General features: G+C 39.1%; 1 protein-coding gene across 1 annotated transcript in view; it reads right to left on the reverse strand.

The window, feature by feature from the left end:
* The window catches only part of CEP112 (centrosomal protein 112kDa), a 489757-nt gene that overhangs the window by 323720 nt on the left and 142269 nt on the right, over window positions 1–23768 (reverse strand). The gene's annotated exons all lie outside the window — the stretch shown is intronic.

Below are 23768 nucleotides of genomic sequence, written 5' to 3' on the forward strand. Positions count from 1 at the left end.
AGAGAATTGATGCCTTTGAGCTGTGGTGCTGGAGAAGAGTGTTGAATATACCATGGACTGCTAGGAGAACAAACAGGTTTGTCCTGGAGAGGGGAAGCCAGGCTGCTCCTTGGAGTCAAGAATTCTGAAGCTTCGTCTGACATGCTTTGGGCATGTTGCAAGGAAGGACTGGTCCTTGAAGAGGGACATCATGTTTGGAAGAGTGGAGGAACAGCACAGGAGAGGAAGACCCTCGATGAGGTGGATCGATTCTGTGAGTGGAGTGGTGGGAACGAATGTGTTTGTGACGGCGAAGTTGGCACAGGACAGAACGGCGTTTAGGGCTCTTGTACATAGGGTTGCTATGAGTTGCAAGTGACTCGATGGCACATAACAACAACAACAACCCAAAGGCTGTGCTTCTCTAGAGGTTCAAATCCACCAGCTGCTCCACCAGGGAAAGCAGGGCAGTCTCCTCCCGTCTGATTTACAGCTTTGGGAACCTGCTGGAGGGTCAGCTACGAGTTGGAACCACCTCTACGGCATTGAGGAAAACATTATAAAATAGTGATTACATTTTCTTTTCATATATAAGAACACTGAAATTTGAAAGCATAAGGTGATTTTCCCCAGTTCAAACAGCTAAAGGTAGAAACAGAAATTTAGCAAGTCACTTGGGCTTCAAAATCCAAACTTGTTTAATAATAACATCACACCATTTCTTAAGTCTGTACGTACCTGTACACTTATTTTTCACTAGAGCACTCTTTGATGCCATTTGCTTGAACTTATATATAAAATCACTGCAATTTACCTCTACTTAATGATAATTTTGTACCAAATAACTTAGGAAACAAAGTAAAAGCCAATGTGTTCATCAAGCTTTCATTTAATACTTATGTTAAGTGTTTCAAAAAATGGAGGCTGGGTGAAAGAAAGGAAGATTCTCAATGAGATCTAATGGCACAGTGACTGGAATGATAGACTGAAACAGAAGAGTCTGTGAGGGCGACGCAGGACGGGAGAGGTTTTGGTCTGCTGGACACAGGGTAGCTCTGAGTGGAATCAACACTATGCCATCTAACATCAGTGATACAGAGGACTTGTCCCAAGTGCCTAAAATACAAAATGATCAAGGTTCCTCAGTTTCAACTGTGGGAAGGAAGACAGACTATTATTTTCAGTGTGATTAACTTACACAATGATATGAACACCATATTATGAGCAAACTAGGCTCACACGAATTCACTGTGCTGAGAGTGAAAACAGGAAAACGTCACAAAAGACATCACCTTCTCTTAAGGGAACATAATAGATTGCTTATTACATACATCACATGAACTTACATTCTATAAATGTACACAATATCAATGAAGTACTTAATATGTTATGAGTTGCTTTATATGTAATTAGGTTTTGCAAACAAATCCTTATATTCCTCCTACCACATTTTCCATGTAAAAAGCAAATCTTCATCAGAAGATTTATATTTCTTTCAAAAGAAAGATGACTATGACAAGGGACAAGAGATTTCTGAAGACAGGATTTAAGTTCCCTTTGAAACATAATAAAACATGCAACCATTGCTATTTATAAATTGCAATCTACTGATACTTTTATAAAAAGTGATGCTACCTGAATTTAGGTTTAAGATGCAGTTGCCCACCTTTCTCCTGCAATCTCTATTAAAACATATGTAATCCATGTTTCTGATCAGTTGTTTCTACTTAAGGCTAGACTCCTCCAAAGGCTCCAGCAGTCATCTTACATATGCCCAATGTGAAGTTCTGTCATTTGTTAACATATTCCAAGATATTGGCAACTTCGTTTACCAGTGAAATGCAAAGTGCCAATTAGATGCCTAACATAGTGCTAGATCTTGAGATAACATCTTCAAACTATTTGTATCAAATCTCTTTACTAAAGGAGTTTTCAACCTAGCAGGGAAAATGGGACTAGTGCTAATAAGACCAATCAATGTTTAGAGCATGGAACAAAGGAGAAATACAAGGTTCAAGAGTTTGGATAACAAAGGAACAAAACAAACTCAGTAATGAGAATGTGTTGAAGTCCACAAAGGTAATAACTAAGACCATAAAATGATATTGTCAGTGCTGTGAGCTGTGGGTTAGTTGATTACACCAATTCATGAAGAGCCAAGCTGGGGTACATAAAAGAAAACATAGGATAAAGGAATTAAAACAAAGAATAACAAGTAAAGAAGCTAGGAAAGGAGAAGGGAGCATATACTTTTAGAAATAGAACAAGGGCCAGTGTGATGAAATTCAGAAAGCCAAGGAGATTATCAAGTGGCTGGGAAGGTTAAGTAGAGATCACAGGCCACATTAAAGACAGGATAACATCTTAAAGGCAAAGGAAGCAATTCAGAGATTTTAAGCAGCATAGCACATTAAAATAGCTGTTATGATCCTATTCCACACATCTTAAAAACAGGATATGAAAGATAGGCAAAAAGTCTAATTTGTAAATAAAAGAGCTATAAACTACAACATGTGTGTGGGGGGGGATTAATAGATGGAACTAAAGAAAGTATACACTGCTGTACAAAAGATCTATAAACTTGAAAGCAAAGCAACAACTACAAGCCAAAATAAAATTTAGAAAGAAAAGAAAATTGTAAAACAGGAGCACAGCATTAAGATAATTTTCTGCAGCCCAACATATGTAAAACTGGAGTTCTCAGAGGAAAGGACAGGCATGGGGGTTGAAAACAAAAGTTAAAGAACAATGGCTATAAGCTTTCAATTTTTTTTTTTGTTTGGAAATAGTTGCCACAACAGAAGGCTTTTATTGTATAAGCTTTCAAATTTAATGAAAATTATAAAACCACAGACCTAAGTGAGGATCCCAGAAAATTCCAAGTGCAAGGAATATATAGAAAAATACAATAAGGATATAGTAATCAAATTTCTTAAAACCTCCATACCAATGAAAGAAAAAAGGAATATAAAAAAATAACTGGGGGAAAGGGCATGTTACAGTGACATGAACTATGAATCACAGCAGATATCCCACTGCAGGTCAGTGCAAGCAAGAAGACAACAAAACAGCATCTTGAAAGAACTGGAAAAACAAAATCTAACCCAGAATTCCACAGCCAGACAAAACACCATTCAAATATTTTAAAAAAGGGTAAAAAATATTTTCCCAGATACAAAAAGAAAGAATTCATCACCAATACACTCACACTAACAAAATAAACAAAAAAAAAGTGAAAAAAGTCCTTCAGGCTGAAGGAAAACGACAGAAATAGGGGCATATACAACCAAATGGCCATTCACAAATGAAGTAATGAGAACTGCATGGGTTAACTGATAGTATTTTTTTATTATTATTTAAATGTCTTTCAAAGCAAAAATCATAAAATTGTAGAGTGGGTTTGTAACAAATGTGGAATACCTGACAAGCTCTACAAATGTTGCCCCTTATTCAAGAGAGCACCAACAGGTGTGCTGGTTGTTTTGTTCTGCTTCCAGGTTCCCTAACTTGGTCCATAAAGTAAGCTGTCCAGCTTTTACAAGAGAGAGGATTCTGCCCTCTTTTAGCCTTGCTCTGCAGCGCACACACCAACAACCTTGACTTTGGAAGAAGTAGCAGTAAACGTGCTGTTTGATCCCTTGCCCGCCCTCCTCTACAATGTCTTGTTGTCAGTATTTCCTCTCCTGCCCTGCTTGACACTAACTCAGACGGCTGTGAATGGATGAGAACTATCATCCACTCAGGAGGCACTCCAAAGCCTCATGTAGGCCACGTAACTAAACCGCTACTTGGTCTGTAAGATTCTTGTACTTGAAAATCGATTCTAAATTTCCATGAAAAAAGGTTGTCGTTGTTGTTATGTGACATCGAGTCCCCAAAACCTCATAGCGGCTTTATGTGCAACAGCTCTAAAGTCTGCCATGTCCTGAGCCAGTCTCAGTGATTTTGACACATCTACCCCAATTACTCCAGTTACTGTATCAATCCATCTCATCCAGGGTCTTCCTCTCCTATGCTGTCCCTCTACCCTTCCAAGCATGATGTCCTTGTCCAAGGACTGGTCCCTCCTGGCCACATGCCCAAAGTACAGGAGATGGAGCTTCAAAATCTTAGCCTCCAAGGAGAAACTTGGTTTAACCCTCGCCAAGACAGCCCTATTTGTTTTCTTGGCAGACCATGCATGGTATGTTCAAGACGCTTCAGTACCACAACTCAAAGGCATCGATTTTTCCTCCATTATCCTTAGCCACTGTCCAGCTCTCTGATGCATAGCAAGTGCAAAGACTATGGCCTAAATCAGGCACACCTTTTTCTCTAGGCTGACACTGCTGCGTATCAGTACTCTGGAGAGGTCCCTAATAGCAAATTTCCCAAATGCAATTCATCTTTTGATTTCTTGACTGCTGGTGCCGAGAGTGTTGACTGTGGAGCTGAGCAAACTGTAATTAACAACCTCAATCTCTTCTCCATTTATCATGGTGCTGTCAATTGGCCCAATCTCTGTATTCTTGATGCTGAGCTTCAAAAAGGTGGTATTATTTATTGGCCTATGGGTAATACTGAAAAGAATGGGAATCCCAGAACACTTAATTGTGTTCATGTGAAACCAAACCAAAAGTATTTTTTGAAATTGTTGCTCCTGAGTGCTGCATAGTATTCCATTGTGTGAATGTACCCCAATTTCTCAATTCATTTGGTTGTGGTTGGACATTTGGACTGTTACTATGTTCTTGTGGTGGTGAATAATGCTGCTATGAACATTGGTGTACACATCTTCATTGTGTCTCACTTTTTATTTCCTTGAGGTATATTCCTAGTGTCATGGCTGGGTCATATGGAGTTTCCATTGTTCAACTCTTTGAGGAAATGCCAAACTGTCTTCCAGAACCGGTGCACCATTTTACAATCCCACCAACAGCATATGAGAGTTTTCACCTCTCCAACATTTACTGCTCGCTGCCCTACTAACCGTTGCCTCTGTTATTAGGGGGAAGATGGCATCTTACTGTGGTTTTGATTTGTATCTCTCCTACTGCCAGTAATGCTGAGCTTTTCTTCATGTGGCTCTGTGCCACCAGAATGTCTTTGTCTATGAAAAGTCTTTACACCTTTTTTCCCCCATTTTGTAACTGGGTTATCGATCTTTATCTTCTTGAGGTCCAGGAGTATTTTGTAAACTTTTGTTATGAGACTCTTGTCTGAGCTGGTATTGCCAAATGTGTGTTTCCAGGTGGTCAACTTTCTTTTCACCCTTAAGAGCTATTAAAGATCCTGGCCAGTAAAGGTGGTGGTGGTGGTGGTGGTGGTGTTTGTCAAGTGTATTGCTACGTGTTGTCGTCGAGTCAGAACTGACCCCCAGCTGACCCTCTAGTAGGTTTTCAGAGGTAGTAAATTGCCCAGGAGATTTCCCATCCTTCTGAGGAGCAGTTGGTGGATTTGAACCAAGTGCCTTTGAGTCTGCAGCGCAACTTCTTACCACCAGAGCTTTGCCAGTGAAGTGATTAGGGCATTCAATTGCTTACCCAAAGGTTGAGTATCTGAACTCGGTAGCTACTCTGCAGAAGAAAGTGAAAGTAATGTGCTTTGTGAAGTTTGCAGTCTCAGAAATCTATGGGGCAGGGCTACTCTGTCCCACGGGGTGGCGACAAGCTCGAATGCCTCAATGGCAGTGGGGACCAGTATTTTTTATTACTCACTCAGCTTCTCTCCAGGATTGTATTTCACCATTCTACACTGCTGAAGTAAATTATTATTTCAGTAACAGTCAAGAAGCTAAAAATAAAATCTACTAAAAACCTGGTTTTTCCCCAATTCAGTTGCTAAAGACAGCACCTATCAAATGTATAAATGTGATGCTACAAATCAAATGTTCTGTATGAAAGTTGTCGCAAACACTTGTCAATAAGTGCCTCCTGATCATCACATCTCATGTCACTCATTTCATGCACTGTGTTCTCACCTTCACAGATGAGACGCGGAGTTCTATGAAGACAGGTCTAACCAGAAATACTTCACAAAATACAAACTCTCTTTTCAATTTGAAACAAAGTCACCACATATTTCTGTCTTCTTTTCAAGGTTCACATTGTGTTTCTTGGGGGGGGGGTAAAGGGGGGTAAAGTCAGCACGTTCACTGGAGCTAAGGAATGTTTACAATAAACTAGAAACTTGACTGCTCTGGATTTAAAATGGTTTCAGATGGTCAAGCCGAGTGTAGAAAAGAGAACAGCTGGGCCCTGGGCCCCCCCACTGACACTTAGAAAAGCTTCTTTGAGAAGAAATTATATTCCAAGTTTTTAACTACCTTCTCTATTGCAGAAGTAACTTTTCTCAAGGTAACACAAAGGTTTTGAGTTCACTTTAAATTGCAAAAAAAAAAAAATATGCAAAGTCTTGTCAGGGCTTTCTAGTAATTCAGCAATCATCTCTATCTTATCATGCTACGACTCAGAAGAAAAACAGCCAATGACATTCCCAGCATATTATTTCGGAAACTTTTAAAATGAGACACATCTTTGTTATATAATGAAGTACATGCCACCCAAAACAAACGGTAAAACATAAGCATACATGAAGGATGTGGGGGAACGTCTGTTACAAATTGGAATGTTCTCTAATAAATATGGTGAATCTCCTTAGTAACAATTCCAAACACTATTACCATTAAATACTACCTGATGAGACATAATCGCGCAAGGAACAATTAACTGGCTAAAGAACTTGAAATGTTTCTAATTATAATCACACAGCACCCTTTTAAAAAGAAAAAGTAAAATCAAAGAATCAGACATCAAAAGGCCATTAGGTCTCTTGATAGAGACCATTTCCAGACTTGGTTGACTCGACATAAAACCTCCTTTGGGGTATTTTCATTTTTCACTAAGAACAGAGATATATATGGTTCAAATTACTGGAAACTTCTTCAGAGTTCCTTGACATTGTATGTTCCACACCTAATGTGGAGAAATTTTATATCAAATAAAATTAGGACATTGAAATTTTCACCAAAAGGCCTCAATTTGAAAATATCAATGTTAAATTCCACATCAGATACTGCCAGAAAGACTTAGGAGAAAATAGAGGAAATTTAATGAAAAAATAAAAGCATATTTCTTAAGGATCAAGATGACTTTTTTCCTCTATGGCTTGCTGTTATTACAGTCTGACATAGCCCTTCTTCCAGAAAATCAGGTCTATTTGTCATGCTTCTGACCTTATCCTTTGGAAAAGTCCTTGTATTCCTCTGATAATAAAATTCTCTCGCCTCCACCAGTTCATTTCAGCACTTTCTTCAAAGTATAGCTTAATGTAGGTTCATAGTCAGGAAAGTCTACCTCGACTGCCACCTTCGTCACGAACCACGCTGCTACCAAGTTCTCCGCCATGCCCTCTGTCCTACAGAAGGAAGTCCACTGTGTTCCGCTCACCTTACTGGGCACAGAGGAGGCTTAGTGTCTTCCTCTACCTGGACCAGCAGGCCCCCACACTCTGCTGCAGGACTTACTGCTCAGTTTCTTAGTTTCCTTCACACACACCCTTATGACGATCTGTCTCCACTCACTCTTCTCACATCCTCGATGACTTTTATTATATAGAAGCGCAGAGAAATCAAGTATTTAAGCCATTATGCTCAGAAGCTATCTTACTTACAGAGAATCCCTGGGAAGAGGCCAACCACTAAAGATGAGCACATGCGCGTGCCACGGCTCACATACACTCATTACTGGTGAGTTGATTTTGTGGACTTCTCCTAAGAAACCAGATTATGTGTGGCCACCATCACTGACAAGGTGTTTCCAGAATTGCAGGTGTGTCACCGAGTTAGTCTCTCTCTCCCTTCACAACTTAACAGTGAGTGCACTGACTTCAGGGAATTTATCTGAGATTAAAGAAATATTGTTTTCAGCTTGAGTGATGAGTTCTGTCTGTCTCAATTGTGCTCTCATTGGTTGTTACAGTTACGTGCCGTCAAGAAGCCTGTGACTCATACTGACCCTATGTACCACAGTTCTGAAGCCTGCCCTGTCCTGAGCCAGTCTCACTGACTCCGACACACCAACCCCCATTGTCCCCGTCACTGTATCAATCCATCTCATCAGGGTCTTCCTCTCCTGCACTGTCCTCCACCTTTCTAAGCATGATGTCCTTCTCCAAGGACTTGTTAAGCCCACTACCATCGGTTTGGTCCCAACTCACAGAGACCCTACAGCACAAAGTAGAACTGTCTCATGAGGTTTCCACGGCTGTAAATCTTTGTGAAACCAGAATGCCTCATCATTCCCTTGCAGGTAGGTTTGAACCACTAAACTAGAGGTTAGTGTTTTAAGGTTAGTGTTCTTAGTGATGTGTTTTAACCCCAAAGCAGCAGCTACCTCCAGGTACATATCCTTCAAAACTCAAAATAAGCAGCAAATAAAAACTTGGGAATATCGTTCAGTCCTAAAAAGGAATGAATTGATGATACATGCTGTTACTATCAGTAAAGTGTGAAATGTAGACGGAGTCAGGCCGAGAGGACACACACTGATGAGTCATCTGAAGCATCGACAACAAGCCAGGCCAGAGCATCAGGCAGAGGGCTTGTGGCTGCCACAGAATGGAGAGGAACAGCCTAACACAGGGCTTTATTTGGGGGTGATGAGAATGTTTTAGAAATTGAAGTGTTAGTTACACAACAATGTCAATGTACTAAATGTACTAATTCCACTTTGAAGTAGTTAATTCTGTTATGTGAACTTCATCTCAATTTAAAGCAAAACAAATTAAGAAATAAAGAGCAGGTAGGTGAAATGATGGAGGAGGAGAATGCACTTCTTAAAGCCAAGTAACCAAAATGAAAAGAGCAGGTCAAAGACTTCATGCTCCGCATGTAGTTATAGTTCCAGATATTTTTTTTCTTAATGTGGGGCTCAATAGAAGTCTTTTTTCTTCTTTCATTGACCAGCCCAGATATATCTCATTTACTTTTCCTTTTTTTCCCCCCTCCCCTAAAGATCCAGTTGTGGTCCACGTGATTGTCTGAATTGTCCGATTCTAGTCACCTTTATTCCCAACTTTATCTCTTTTGGATTCATGTTTATTTTGTCCCGCTTTGGCTAGCTATTTTGAAGTAAAATGTTTCATTTCTGAAGATGAGATTGTGCTTTATTTCCGCTTTCTCAAAATTGCTTTGTTACTGATTTTTAATTCATTCTCACTGAAGACAGAGAATGTGGTCTCTATAAAAATGACTCCAGAAAAGTGTTAGAGATTTCTCTATGACTTAATCCAAACATTAATCAGCTCCAGCTAATTCTTGCCATGACAGCTATTACTAGATTTTGCTTGCGTCAGGAAAAACAAGAAATACAAATTTTATGTGAAAACTCTTGATTTTATAATATTGGCAAAGAATCTGAAAGTATTAAAACACTGTGCAGGCCAATCTGAGCACATGCGCATAAAGATCGAACCCACACCTCAAGAATTCTGTAGTCTATAAGGAAGCATGAAGGTAAGAGATCATCAAAATAGAGACTTCAGCACAACCAGCAAAAAAAAAGAACACAGGGGAAAGGGAGAAAGAAATGGCTATGCCACAATAAGAGATGCAAAAAGGAATTCATTTAGAGGTAAAATCCCTCAGAGATGGTCTACTACAATGGTACCAGCTGCTAGTTTTTGGTAATATTAGAGGCAACCTAGGGGTTCTGGTAGCCTAGATGTAAGGAGCTGTACTGCCAAGCCCAGGGCAAGCGATTCAAATCTACCAGCTGCTCCACAGGAGAAGGATGGGCAATCTCCCCCCATGAGATTTACTGCCTCTGAAAACCCACTGGAGGGTCAGCTATGGGTAAGTTCAAACTCGATGGTACATAACAGAAATAACAGGATCTAGTGGCCTAGTGGGTAAGGAGTCACACTATCAATCCAAAGGCAGGTGGTTCAAATCAACGAGCTGTTCTGAGGGAGAAAAATGGACAGTCTCCTCCAGTGCAATTTACAGCCTCTGAAAACCTGTGCAAGGATCAACTACTGGCCAGTTCCAGTCTGCGGGAGTGAGTTCAGCACTGCTTCCAGATGTAAGGCTCCTTGCCCCTCAAGTGTCCCTGGGCTTGCAGTCTGCTTAAAGCCACTGCCATGTGCAGCAGGTGGGTGACTTTTTTTAACCTTTAAAAAACTAGTAGTAGGAGCATGGGAAAACCACAACTCTAACTCAGAACCTTCATTCTATGACAACTCTTTGTTTATTTAATGTCATTTGAGTAAAATTTACAAAGCAAAGTGGGTTTGCATCAGTCATTCATACACAGTTTGTTTTACAATCTTAATTACAATGTTTATAATGTAACCACACTTTTCCTCCTTCTCCTCTGTAATTCTCATCTTGGGATCAAGGTCAGATTGATAAACCAACAAGAACCCAACCAGTGCTCCTTTATCATGGCAAGCCAACAACTCAATGTTACTTAAAACTTTAGGTCTCAGGTATTTTTCTGGATTACTATTGCCTTCTTGAGGAGTCAGATATACAAAGTCACAGAGGGAGTGAGAACTAGAATGCAGAACACCAGAAAGGAGAAAAAGCTCCAGAAACCCCACAGAACTCCCCTTAAAAAATTAGGGAGAACTATATAGTAAGCTTCTGAAGAAAATGGAATACACAGAGTTATGCTCAAACATTTCAAGGTTAGTGTGTAATCTGTAACCAACAACAGTCAAGGAAAAAAGTTCAAACTTCATTGAAGGAATTGGCAGAAAACAAGACTCCAGCAATTAACCAAATAAAAGGTGAGCTGTTTACAAATTAATCCAATGTTGCCAATAAATCTGGAAGATAGTCACCCAATTAACCAACTAGAAAAGATGCAGATTTGTGTACATTCCAAAGACAGGTGATCCAACAGAATGTGGAAATTAAAAAGTAACATCATTAAGATCACATGAAAGTAAAACTTTGCTGGAGAGCATTAAAAAATGGTTGGGGGGGGGATTGCATACCAACAAAGAAGTTAATCTTTTGCTTTTCAAAGACAGGATCGAACTGGGGAGGGGGGGGTAAAGAAAAAAGTGCAACAATAAATGAATGAAAAGCCAAAATCTCTGTACATGTTAATTAAAATTAATAGAATAAAATTTAAAACACACACACACACACACACACACAAATGGTTGCAGTAACACAGCAACAGGAATTAAACATGGGTCCAGAAGAGGATAAAGTACCAGGGATATAACTGCTGGTATCAGATGGCACTTGATTAAAAGCAGAGAATACCCAGAAAGATGTTTACTTGTATTTTCTTCACTATGCAAAGGCTTTTTAAAAATTGTGTGCATCATAACAAATTAGGGATATATTTCAATGCATGAGAATTTTAAGAGCCTTCAATTGTGCCTTTGGGGAACTTGTACATAGACCAAGAAGAGGTCCTTTCAACCAAAGAGATGTTGCATAGTTTAAAATCACCATATTCATTCAATCTGTATGTTGAGCAAATAATCTAAGAAGTTGGTTAACATGAAATACAATACAGCATCAAAACTGGAAGAAGACTCATTAGCAACCTGTGACATACAGCTGACACAATCCTGCTTATAGAAAAGAAGCTGAAATAGTTACTGATAAAATTCAAAGGTATATCCTTCCATATGGATTACACCTCACCATAAAGAATATAAAAATCTTCCATCGGACAGATTAAGAACATTATCACAAATGAATAAAACACTGAAGTTGTCACAAGGTTTCATTTTATTAGGCTCTACAATCAGTGCCCAAGGAAGCAAGCATCAGTCAAGAAATCAAAGGACTCCACTGGGCAAATCGGCTGGGAAGGACCTCTTTAAAGCGCGACATCACAGGGATGTCACTCTGAGGGCTACGAAACACTTGACCATAGTATTTTCAATCACTTCGTATGCGTGTGAAAACTGAACAATGGAAAAGGGAAAATAAAGAAGAATTTATGCCATTGAATTGTGACGTTGGCATAATTATACTGAATATATTGTTCAGCTGTCAAAAGGACAAACAAATCTCTCTTGAAAGTAGGACAGCAAGAATGCTTCAGTGGAAGCAGGGGTGGTGAGGCCTCACATCACTTACGTGGGGCAGGTTATCCGGGCAGCCAATTCCCAGAGAAATTCTTCACGTTCGGGACAGTAGAGGGTGAGGGAGAAAGAGGAAGGCTTAGCACCATCTCAAAGACAATCGGCTCAGACAGAGCCTGGCTGTGAAGATGGTGCAGGAGAGGGCGGTTTTGTGCTGCAGCGAGCAGGACTGCTAGGAACCAGAATCAATTCAGCAGCACCTCACAACAAAATGAAAACCAGTGTAGCTGCACAACATCAAGGAGGCTTTGAATTCCATTGTTTCATGGAGAAATGGTCATAAAGTTGGTTGAAGAATTGGTATGATCTTGTAAAATGAGAAAAAGGGGGTGAAGAATTAAAAGAATGGTACTGGCAAAAAAATATTTTGGCCAAAGCTGCAAAACAGAAATGGCGCTGACTTCTCGTGTGATTAATGTAGGTGACTGAAAAGGTAGAGAACCATTTATAAACCTAAAAGTGATGACGGGGCTTCCTATTCACCCCGTGAACAAATAGTGCCAGGAATAAAGAAATAGGGATTAAAGCTCAGAAGAAGTTGCCTGTGGCCTGGTATATTAATAAAGCATATATTCAATGGTGTGAAAAATCAAAGAATGCTCACAGCAACACAGAATATTATGATTTTCTAGAACTTAAAAAAAAAAAGCCCCATTTGGGAGATCTTGAGTCAGCCTTTGATTCACTTATTAATTTTGCAGAATGCTAACTGTGTTACGCCACTCAGGAAGCCACCCAGCTCCACATGCCCCGCTCTATCCTCTTGAAAAAGAGGCAAAAGGCCACAAAGCAAGCTGAGATCAAGGTCTTTTTTTTTTTATAAAAAAACATCAAATTTTTAAGGTCATGGGGGAGAGCAAGTATCTGGGTATTAATCGCACAAATTCCCCAACAACCCAATGTAAAGCAAATCAAAAGTAATGATTACAATATGGCACTAATTTATCATAAGTTGTGCTCATCACATAACAATAACGGAGAACGGTGTATGAATACTATTATTTCAGAGAGGCAGCTATAAAAAATTCGTTAAGAACAGTATGGTCCTCATTTATATGAAATGGTATTGGGCTGACAGCTCTCATATAGTCTTTCCCATGCACTCACTACTATACCTAGAAATTAAAGGGGAAAAAAATAAAAACATCTCAATACCAATAAAACCGAGATAAACATACAACCTAGAAGCTAGGAAGAATTTTTAATAGCTACAAAGCAAATGGAAGTGAACTGACAAAATCATCTACCCAGGTCCTATGAAGGCCAAGAGTAAATCAACTGCGTTATCCCTTCATGATGCTTCTTTCTGTGTAACAGCTATTAGTGTTTTCTTCCAATGTCCTTTAAACGTATCCATCCAGAACCAGCAACTCACTGAAAACATCTGGTATGAAAGGAAGGGGGGAGCGGGGCTAGGGCGCTGTGGGTGCACTCACTACAATAAAGTCATGCAGATGGAATTTTAAAGAATAGGGTATTTATGGAAAAAATGGTAAACATTAAAACACATTAAACAGACATAAACTGGAGAGAGAGATTGTGTTTACAGAAGTGGGGAACTAATACAGTAAAAATTTATTTCTACTCAACTTATAAAAATAATGCCAATCCAATAAAAAAAAAATCCCAACAGAGTTTTAGTAAAACCTGATTCTAAAATACAAACGGAAGAGCAAACAGCCAAGAGCTAAGACAACAGGTGGTGGAGAGAAGGCTTTCACTTTACAAGAACACAACTTTTCCTTATTTTTGCTCTTGCAATGTTCCTCTTTTCTATAGCAAGCATTAATTTTATGGTTTAAAGAAAAAAAAAACACACTAAAAATGACTACTTCAAGATTTCTAATGTGTACAATGAAGGGACCCAGGTTTCCCCTGGAGGATACAGCAGCAACCATCTTACGGATTAGTCTAGAAATGGAATGGCCGTGGCAAAAAAGTACATTTAAATAAGTCAGTTATAATAGATCTTCTGGTTATATTTAATCCTACTTTGATATAATTACTTCCAAAAAAATCCCAAATTATTTCACTCTCTCTCAATACTTCATTTAGCTCCCCAACTCTACACAATATTATGTTAAGAGGCAGCAGCACATGGGTATTAACAATCTGATATAATCTGATTTCATAATTTCTTATAAATGGTGTATCTGTTATTAATTTTAGTAATAACAAATATTACATTGAAAATTTTGAAAACCAAGTAAGTCTTTAACTTTTTATTATTTTTATTTACAATCTTCCAAAAACGGGTTTTTTTCTTTATTGTTGCATTTTCTTCCCTTTCGCCTTCCTGCAATGCACCCCCCTGGTTCCAGATTGTTGTCATATATGTGAAGTCTGATCATACACGCTCCTTTGCTCATTATCTATCCTCTCTTTTCCCATTCTCTCCCCAAACTCCTCTCCCGTCTGGCCTATTTTATAACAACAGTGCTGTTAAATAGTATTTGTCCTTTGTGATTGAGAAATGTCACTCAGCAAAAAGTTCTCCAGGCTTCCTAAACTTTTAAAATGTGGTAAAAAAATAAAGTTACTTATGAAGGTGCTGTTGACAGAAGTTCACTTATGAGGAACAGTGATCTTCACATAGATACTCATGTTTGCATTTCTTTTTTACAATTTTTAATTGTTTTTTCCATTGTAAAGTATTTGCCATTATTAATTTTTGAAGGATTTTTTTCCACCCAGTTTATAAACAAAAATTATCAATCATGGGTTCTCATTTTGGCAATGCTTGTAACTAAATAAATAATTCAGTTCTATTTTTAAATTTCTACACAAGAATGATTTAACCCAACTCTCTCTTTTGAACTAAATTCAAGCTCTTGGTTATTGAAGAAAACCTACTTTTAAAGCAACTTCAACCAAATTTTTGTATAAGGCATATTCCATTAAAAAACAAACTTAATAAAAATGAAGTTCATTCCTTCTTTGAATAATCACAAGACAGTTAAGTATTCTATTTTTTCTAAAGATTAATGTCTAGCAAACAAAGGTACAGAAACATGTCATCATAACTTTTCAGCTTTATTATCTCTACTCTAAGGCATTGCTATTTGAAGATTAATCCCTCTGCCTGCTAATATTGTAAATGTTGATATATAACGACAAACAAACCAAAGATAAATGAAGGAGATTCAAAAGAGCCTTATGGGAAAGCTTTTGCACTCATCTTAAAAAGCACAGCTTTTTAAAAAATATAACTTTAGGGGTAAATAATCTGTTTTCCACAGCAATGGGGGATTATAAATACTATGCATATTAAATAAGAAAACATTTCATTACATAAACTATGTGTTAAATTTCTTGGAAAAATAAGACCACAGAGATCCTTCTTAAATGTCCTCCTCATTGTAAAGAAAATTATGGATGGAAAGACCAAAGAAGGTACTGCTAATTTCTGTTATTTCTTTATTTCATAACTTTCCAGAAAGACTCCTAATAAACTGGATGTTGAATATTTAATAAATTCACCAGCCTTTAGAAAATGGATAAAAAAAGTCAAGTAAAAATATAATTTAAAAACATTTTCAATTACTTTAGAAAACATCTAATAACTTTTTTCTAAGCCATGTGAAAATAAAATTGTTCTTGAAGAGGCAATGGTGTATTACTATTACAAATTTGAGATAAACGACTACATTAGGAACAAATATTCACTGAGGGAAGAAGATGAGCGGGAAATATCAAGGACACAAGGTAACACTTGCTCAGCTAGTTCTAAGCACCCATTCCCTGGGCAGCAAGTCTATGGATCAGAACACCTGAAGCTTCCATCCATCCTCCTAAACAAACAAAGAACGCACAGTTTCTAGCCACAGCATAATTCTGACTCATCCTGGCACCACTAGACAAAGTAGAACTGCTGATAGGATTTCCAAGGCTGTGAATCTTTAAGGAAGCAAACAGTCACATCTTCCTCCCACAGAACAGCTGATGGGTTCAAGTCACTGATCCGTTAGTTGGCAGCCCAGCACTTGAGCTACTATGCTGTCAGGGTGTGTAAGCAAAGTCGATTCCTTTAACTGTGTGCTCAAGAGTTACAGGTTCAAAAGTGCATCAGTAAAGGGGAAAGAAGATCTTCAATAATGTTTTCCCTTTGGTCTCAAACTAACTTGATTTCCAATTAACTGCAAGTGGTTCTCTGATAAAGCTACTAAGTGGTCTCAAGTGTTTCTAGGTGTTCCAAGGACTACAAACAGACCTAACTAACTTCCTTCAACATGCCTGTTACTTGACAGGACATCAAAATGGAATGGAAGGATATATACAAAAGAATGTGTAAATGTGCTTTTTGAAAGACACATACAAATGTTCACTGTAGCACTATTAAGAATATCTCAAAATGAAGAACAGCTCAAACGACCACTGACAATGGAATAGTAAGAACTGCCTGTGCTGGGAAGGGCCCCAAGACCCCAGAGCAGCCTGCACTTCCCTAAACGCGGTGGGTCCACCGGTGAAAGTCCCCGGAGATCCCCAACATGCTGCAGGCACAGGCCTTGTCTCTGGTAGCCTTCTTGTTTTTCTACCTTGAAAACCCAGGTGGGGTGAAGTAAGTTCCTTTCCCTTTGATCTCTACAAGTAGATCATCCAAATTAAAAGTCAATGGAGGGAACTTTGTGAACAGTGAAGAGATAAAAGAAAGAACATCGTACATGCCACAGGAAGGTACTTGGCGGCTCTGAGGACAGCACCACAGGCAGATAGACACCAGCCAGGGAAGAGGCTCCCACACACACCCCCAGCCACCGTGCTGCAATGCTGTAGACTCCTGGGGCAGCAGGCAAGTGCTCAGGTCACAGGCCCTGAACGGGGGCCTCAGATCTGGGCCCTCTGATCTGGTTTATCTGTGCTGAATTAGAATAACCATCCAGAAGCAAGATCAATCCTTCACTTCTGGAAAGGTGCATTTTTTCACCTCACCGGTACACCTAAATGTGGTATTTACTATGTGGCATCTGATATCTTCTTCACAGTTTCAGCTTCTCCTTCTGGAAACATGTTGCACTCGGCTTTGTTTTCAGAACCTCTGAAATGCATCATGCCTCAAAAAGGCCTATCATTTAGTCCCAGTTCCTGATACAGAGGACCTGGGATCTAGTTTTCACTTGTATGAGGAATGCTAAGTCCTGACACACCCCAAGTTTGACAGATGCTCTGTTTATTTCTCATTAACTTGTCCACCCCAAAATTTCTTAGACATTCTAACCAGTTTCTGATTCTCTAGAAAGGCAGTAATTTCTCAGAATAATAACTATTGTAGTGTATTATACAATAATGTCTGTAAATGATCTACATTATTATGTACCATCACTGTTGACTCTCTAGCAAGTTCTCGGTGGCTCTATGTCCAAGGAGACTGCCCTCTTTTCTCTCATGGAGCACCTGGTTGACCCAACCCCCCTGGCAACTCCTAACCCACTGGGCCCCAGCACTCCCACATTATCTGTATAATACATAGTATATATAGGATGGACAATCTCTTCCTGGGCGAGTAACAGCCTTTGAAAGCCTACCAGAAGGTCAGATATTGGTTAGTACTGACTTAATGGCACACATCATGTATATCTTTAATATATGTCTATGAGGATGGCACAGGGGAGGACAGAGCTCACATCTGTGCTTCACAGAGTTATTCTGAGTCACCCTCAATGGCACTTAACAACAACACAGGCAGATCGGTCTCTAATGCAAGTAAATATAGATCACAACATGGTTTTCCTTTCTTTTTAAAATTGCTACCCATAAAGGCAAAGAATTTCACTGAAAACTGAGGTGTGAAGAAACTGTGCACTGATTTTGCAGTGGCAGAATTTTAGATATTAAAATAAATTTAAAAAGCCACTTCTCACTTACCCATGTGCTCTCAGAGGTTATACAGTCCCTGCAATATATAGTCCCAGATACTGGAAGAAGAGAAGACAACACTAAACAGCTTTAGAAAGTTACATGTCATCCGTAGCCACTTAGAACAATATCAATGTTAGATCTACCCAAAATAAACAGAAGATTCTCAATAGTGGCTTAGGAATTATAGGAACAAGATTTGACCTGTAGGCCAAAAGAACAATTAAAGGGAAAGCAATTTCTTAAATTATTTTTACAGTTTTTAAAAAATGTGTTAAAACACAACATCATTTCTTTTTACTTCATCAGCATCATTTCTCCTTTTTATTGCATCTTTTAAAAAAATCATGGACCTTTAAAAATGATGGATTGCCAAATGTTTTTCCCATTCAGTAGGTTCTGGCAATTCCACCTCAGATAAGGGTCTCATAATGAAAGTTTATAGGATCCTGCAGGGCATCCACAAGAAAAAGACTGATAACAAAATGGGCAAAAAACATGGAAAGACTTGTCACAGAGGAAGACATCTGGATGGTGAACAGACATAGGAAAAAGAACTGCTCAAAATTACTGGCACTAAGAGAGATGCATATCAAAACTGAGATACCATCTCGCCCCAGGAGCAGTGGCAAATTTAACAGGACCGCAAGCAATAAATGTGGGAGAGATTGTAACTCTCATACACTGTTGGGGGGATTGTAAAACAATACAATGACTCTGGAAGGCACTTTGGAGTAAGCTTAAAAAGCTGAACACAGAAATTCCATACAACCAAGCGATTTCACTGCTAGGAATATACCCCCAAGGAAATTAGAACGGAAACACAAATAGGGATTTGTACACAGATGTTCACAGCAGCATTATTCACAATCACAAGAACATGGAAACCACCCAAATGTCCATCAACAAATGAAGAGATTGAGAAATTGTGTTATGCTGAAATACTATGCAGCACTCAGGAGCAATGATTTAAAAAAATATTACATTACACGGGAGAAGTTAAGAGAATGTTCTGCTGAGTGAGCCACCTCCGTCTCATAGGGACAAATACTGCATAAAAAATCTGTAAAAACAGAAGGATAACTAGTATGCTGTGTATGAAAGTCCAAGGAGGGAAGGGGAGAGAGCAGCACGGATGAGGGGATCATGGTGTAAATCACAGGCTCACAGAGTTTGGTGGGCGGGAAGAGGGGGTAAAGGAATTAGGAAAGATCCAGTGGGAACCTGAAAAGACAGGGCAATGGTAGGCATAGATAAACTGTGATTAATTGTATAAAACGCAATGTATAGGAACAATCGTATGAAACACAATGTGAATGAAGGCATGTGAGAAACGGGAAACACAATGTCTATGAATGAAATACAGTGAAAGAAAAAAAAATTATGGATTCCTACGAAGAGTACAGTTACATTACAGGTACTGTAAAATATGTTATAAAACAAAATCTGTGTGAATCAATGGAATAACCAATTTGCTCTATAAATTCTCAAGTCATAATAAAATAAAATCAAAAAAGTTAAAAAGTTCTCCATCGTAGCGACTGATAATGCCAACGCAGAGGTAGGTAGTTGGATTCATCAGCTGCTCCTTGGAAGAAAGAGTGCAATCTCCTCCCATCCATGCAATTTACAGCCTCTGAAAACCCACTGAAGCACAGGCTGAGGGGGTTCCAACCCAACAGCAATAGGAGAAAGTGCAGCGACAGCAAGAAAAAGAAAAACATAAACCTCAAAATGATGCTTCCTTTACTGACTCTCAAATTCCCTAAGGACTGGCGAACACTGTGTTGGGGTTTAATATGTCTTGCTGATGATTCGTTCTCAAGAGTCAGACGATATCCATTTTTCCATGTTATACATCTATGGTATACAGTACTGTCTTATCAGTAGGAACAGAAACTTCTCCACATCAGAACTCAAACCTACTGCCAGTGCATAGATTCCAGCTCCGAGAGACCCTATAGGACAGAGCAGACAGTCCCATGGGGTTCCCGACTCTGTATATCTTTACAGAACCAGACTGATGCATCTCTCTTCTGCACAGCTGCTGGGGAAAGGACGTGGGAAGGCTGAAAGCAAAGCTAGTACCAGTGAGCTCCAGGAAGCCTAGTCAGATGACGTGCTCAGCTAACTCTACTTGATGTTTTTTACATATAGTTTCACTTTCATCTCGTATACCAAGTAACTTTAAAAAAAATTTTTTACCCTTGCCAATATAAACTAATAGCAGTTGTAGAAATATGCTATTGTATGGTCAATAAATGATTAAAAATGAAAATGGACTAAAATGGTTTTAATATACAGAGTTTGGTATACAATTGGCAATAAGTAAAATTCTATTACAAAAATATGCTAAGTTTTAATATAAATCTCAACTTTAAAAGAATTGTACCAGAGTTTTACAATGATAACATGAGATGAAGAGATCGTGTATTAAGAACTTATAATTTGTGGGCAGAACTGTAATATATGGATACTTCCAAACATGCTCAGCAATTTAAATAGCAGCATTTTCTTATTATTTAACTATAAAAGAAAGAAAACATGCTATTCTCAAGTGTACGAGTTAGGATTCCAACACATACACATACTTTTGTAGGGACACAATTTAGCTACATAAATTCGTATTCTTATATTTCTAGTTTCTCTTAATATCCTCCAGTACATCTGAGCACACAGACAAGAAATGAACCCTTAATTAAACAGTGACTAAAAGAATTACTGTATCAATTAATAACACATTTAAAGGTGGGATTTTTCATGCCTATATTTGATAAAGATAAAAAAATACTGCCTTTTTTGATAATGAAAAAAAAAATACTGCCCTTTTTTTAGCAAAACAGAATTGCATCCTGGCCAGCTAGACTGAAGACTACTCTTAGATCCAAGAGCAGCAGCGGCAGCCCGGGAGTATTCTCCTTCAGGGCAATAGCCAGCCTGTGCTCTTTTCAAGTTCCAACGGCACAAAAATTCCTGGGTTCCTTTCAGTCCAGATTCCCTGCGCTGGCCCAGATATGACTGAGACATCTCTGCAAAAAACAGCACCCCATACTTAGGGAATGGGAGAAAGAGGTCTGCAGTAGAATCGTGTTAAAAAGTCACAAACAGCTTCTCTTCTCACCAAGGAAAGTCTGGGATTTGGCAAACAACATCAATGAATGTTGACTTACATAGAAATTTTGGGGATTTCAAGTTTCTTTCACTATCACTAAACATTAAAAGATAAAAAAAAAAAGCCAAAGTCCCAATAGTTCAAGGATAAACAAACCAACAATTTTTCTCATATCTAATTTTAGTTATTATCAACGTTTTGCAGTTGTTCTTGAATCAACATCAGTTTATAATGATCCCACACATGCAGATGGAAAACAGACCAGAGCTGTCAAGAATTTCCTTTTACTTGCTCAACAATCAACATCCAAGGAGCAGCAGTCAAAAAAATCAAAGATATTACACTGGTAAAAATGTACTGGGTCAACAAATGCTGGCGAGGTTGTGGAGAAACTGGAACCCTGATTCACTGTTGGTGGGAGTGTAAAATGGTACAACCCCTGTGGAAAGCAGTATGGCGCTTTCTCAAAAAGTTGCAAATAGAGATACCATTTGACCCAGCAATTCCACTACTGGGAATATACCCTGAAGAGACCATAGCTGACATCCAAGCAGATATATGCACACCCATGTTTATTGCAGCTTTGTTCACAATAGCAAGGAGTTGGAAACAACCTAAGTGCCCATCAACAAACGAATGGCTAGAGAAGCTGTGGTATATTCGCACAATGGAATACTATGCTGCATTAAAAAATAAGGAACTCATGTAATATCATTCAAAATGGTTGACTCTGGAGAACACTATGCTGAGTGAAATATCCCAGTCACAAAAGGACAAATATTACATGATGCCACTGTTGTAGAATGGGACTGTCCTTGGGGTTGGGGAGAGACTGAGTAAGATGGGTTCAATAATGTATACTGCACTGAAACAGAGGAGGGAGAAAACTGTTTAAAAGAGATATATAACTAGGTATTTCTGTCATCACAGGAGACTAGAGTGAGGGCTACATGGTGGAGGGGACCTGGGGGAGGGTTTGTAAAACAATGAAAGAATCTTTTCTTTTACTTTTCCATAATTTTTGACTCATGTACTTATAACTTGTTAGTCAAATTTGTGTCTTCTAGGTTGCAACACCCCCATGATACATCTTCAAGGATATGAACATGTACGGCCAAGCACAATCAATAAGAGTGCATCTAAATTCCAAAATCAATCTCCATAATAGTCTATGTGTTTCCTACTGCCAAAGGGGCCCTTTAGAGTAGTGAGAGAAGATCTTCACCCTGAAACCCACAGCGTCCCTTTTCAGCAGGAAGTAGCTAAGAGAATACGCCATCCCCTTTTCCTTATGACTCAGGGTGAAGTCTCTCTCAGGGAGGAGTGATAGGGAATGGCAAAGGACACACTGACAAAGAAGATTAATCAGAACTGGCTTTGACAAGCACTGTGGCATTTGGACAAGAACAAACTGGGAGGAGGGTAGAGAGAATAGTGCAACAATGAATGAATGGAAACCCAAAATCTCTGTAAATGTTTATGAAAATTAATAAAATATAGAAAAAAAATGTACTGGGTCATGGACTCTAAAGCGTTGAAAAGCAAAGACGGCAGTTTAAAGACTAAGGTGTGTCTAATCCAAGCTATGGCATTTTTCAAATGCTTCATATGCATCTGAAGTCGGAAAGAATGAACAAGGAAGAGGGAAGAATCATTGCCTTTAAATTGTGCATTAGAGTACTGCCTGTATCTCAGGGACCCAAAGGAGCGAACATCTCTCTCTCGCAGAAAGTGCGACCACAGTGCTCCTTGGAGGCAAGGGTGGTGACACTTAGTCTCCCATACCTTGCACATGTTGTCAGGAGGGGTAGTCCTTGGAAAAAGAAAACATGTTGGAAAAGGTAAAGAAGTGGCAGCCCCTCAACAGGATGGATTACCACAGTAGCTCAACAGTGAGCTGGAGAACCGCACGGGGTTGGGATGGGGGCAAGGTGTTCATCTCCCAATTCATAAAGCTGCTGAGTGTTGTCAACAGCACCTCCACCAACGTGTGTGCAGCACACAACTGCGCCCTAAGGGTATTCAGTGCTACGACCTTTTCACAGTGTGTTGTTGCTGTTGTCATGGGCCATCAGTCATTCATAACAACACTATGCACAATGGCTCTGAGCCTCGCCCTATGCAGAGCCTGTCTCACTGACTCTGACCACCTAATCCATCTCATCTGGGGTCTTCTCCTGTGCTGTCACTCTACCCTTCCAAGAACTGGACCCTCCTGGACATCTGCCCAAAGAATGTGAGACAGGGTTTCTTTGCCTCCAAGGAGAAACTTGGTTTTGGCCTCTCTAATACAAACCTGTTTTTTTCTCCTGGCAGTTCAAAATATGCTCACTACTCTTCCCCAGCACCATGAAACTCAAAGGCATTGATTGTTCTTCTGTCATCCTTAGCCACTGTCCAGCTCACTGATGTATAGCAAGTAACTGCAAAGACCATGGACTAAAGTAAACATACTTTAGTATCTAGACTGACATCATTACTCTTTAGCACTTTGGAGAGGTCCCTGAAAGCAGATTTTCAAAGCACTTTGCCTTTTGACAGTTCTTTCCATTTTCTTTTTTTAAAATTTTCTACTAGTTTATTTACAAAATACAACTACATTGTTTTTAAGAACAAATTCTTTCAATTTCCCTCACCCCATCCCCATCAAATTGTACAACCCCATTAGAAATCCCCTCCTCCCCCTGAACATCGACATCCCTCTGCTTCCAGCCTCTCCCACCCCTCC

This window comes from Elephantulus edwardii, unplaced genomic scaffold (assembly GCF_000299155.1).
Source record: "Elephantulus edwardii isolate Elephantulus edwardi_28Jun2011 unplaced genomic scaffold, EleEdw1.0 scaffold00048, whole genome shotgun sequence".
Classification (NCBI taxonomy): Eukaryota; Metazoa; Chordata; class Mammalia; order Macroscelidea; family Macroscelididae; genus Elephantulus; species Elephantulus edwardii.